The sequence below is a fragment of the Malus sylvestris genome, chromosome 10 (genome assembly GCF_916048215.2).
Source record: "Malus sylvestris chromosome 10, drMalSylv7.2, whole genome shotgun sequence".
Taxonomy (NCBI): Eukaryota; Viridiplantae; Streptophyta; class Magnoliopsida; order Rosales; family Rosaceae; genus Malus; species Malus sylvestris.
Genome location: NC_062269.1, coordinates 25,286,922 through 25,288,678, shown reverse-complemented (window position 1 = coordinate 25,288,678; position 1,757 = coordinate 25,286,922). Strand labels below are relative to the sequence as shown.

The following is a 1,757-nucleotide window of genomic DNA, read 5'->3' as shown; positions in this document are numbered from 1 at the left end:
AAGAGTCAAAAGTTGCAACTCTTCATTTGAGTAGACACATCTTTCTACCAAAATACTCCACTTCTAATTTCCATTCAATTAATAAATTTAATATAATAATAATATTATTAAATTTTCCAACCGACCATCTTAACCAAGGAAAATCAAACGATTAAAGAAACACATGCTAAGTTGGGTGGAAACATGATAGGTTACTGCCCTAGGGTCAAAGAAATATCACAATCGGTGACAAAGAAAAGGTTTGTAAATCCAACTTTTTGTATAAGAGATAATGTGGAAGGATGATCGAACACTGGACGCCAAATATGAATAATATTTTAATTGCTTGAACTATAAAACTTGCATCTAAATCAATAAAATAGAAGGACAATGCTAGGGAGATCGAATTCGTAGGTCAAACTAAATGATGTATTAGTAATAAGAATGAATACGTTTATCAATGTTTGAGTAACAATTCAATCATCAACTTACATATCATTTAGTTTACAAAATTTTATTTACAAATTTGTCTCCCTAGCATTACCCTAAATGGATTGGATTCATCTGATAATATTATTTTTAACGGGAACAAAACTCCAACGTTTTCTATGTGCTTGTTCATTGGTTTTGTGGGTGAAAACTTGGATGCAGTCTAAAACTTGGACCTGAGGAATCTTTTGCAATTTCATCATATAATATATGAAAGCTTTCAGTAAAGGGCACAAATGATGACGAGCTCCCATACGTTTGACTCACTAATTTCATTAATTAATTAATTAATTAATTAATTATACAGATAAGCATGAATCGAATTGCACATTAATTAATTAGTTTAATAGAGTTATCAAAGATGGAAGATAATCCAATTGATAGCATAGGACACAGAGAGACATGGAGAGAGCAAGGCCATGTGAATTGTGATCCACTCCATCTGTCGTCATCCTCGTATGTTCAGTCGTTTATCACCATTATTCACCCATGCATTCAAGCTTCACCATGTTTGTTCTGTTTTCGGTGCTCCCAACAGCCTCATTTACTTCATCACCATTTTGAGTGTACCACTTATCACATGAGTCAAAAAGGCATCAACCTAGTAAGTCGTGGAGGATGGCTCTCGTACTTGGAGTATTTTTGTTCACATTGTGCTCCGAGTTCAAACTTCTTCTCTTCTTAGTGCAGTAGTTCAGAATAAGAATATCACTTTTATTTAAATAAAAAGTAAATCTCGACTGAAATGAGTTTAATGTAGGATTTACCAGTAGAAATATATCTTTCATGGGTCAATATACTGGAAGCTGTTCATCATGCAATCCTCTACTGATTATTCCTCAAAGTTTCAATATCTGTAAAATGGGTAATGATTCATCACAAGCTATTGAAATTTAGTGTGATAACAATTGTTTGTGGGCGTCCACTTAGAAGAAAATAAGCGCACAAAAATCTTAAGATCCACCTATAAGATTGCATATCAAACCAGATCTAGGTTTTCATGTGGCAAGCTCCTTCTGATGCAAGAAAACACCTAGTTCGCGTGCAAATGAAATATTTGAGGAGAAGAAGTTCTTGCGTACAATAACGAAGACGTGATCAGCCTATCAAGAGATACTGAAAGTTGCATATATATACTCATCGTTGTATGCAAGAGGTTTTTTTAATTGAGATATGAAATGCAGAATTTTTTTTTTTTTAATCTTCACCGACTACCATAAAATCAGAATAGACCAATCGAGACACACACACGTGTATGTATATATATATATATATACACACACATATAT

General features: G+C 33.2%; 1 long non-coding RNA gene across 1 annotated transcript; it reads right to left on the bottom strand.

Annotated features, from left to right (window-relative positions):
* Positions 1-725: 725 nt before the first annotated feature.
* LOC126584725 (uncharacterized) lies at positions 726-1,757 on the bottom strand. Its single transcript, XR_007610101.1, has 2 exons — positions 1,433-1,757; positions 726-1,322 (listed from the first exon to the last, which is right to left on the bottom strand). It is a non-coding gene; the product is annotated as an uncharacterized LOC126584725 (long non-coding RNA).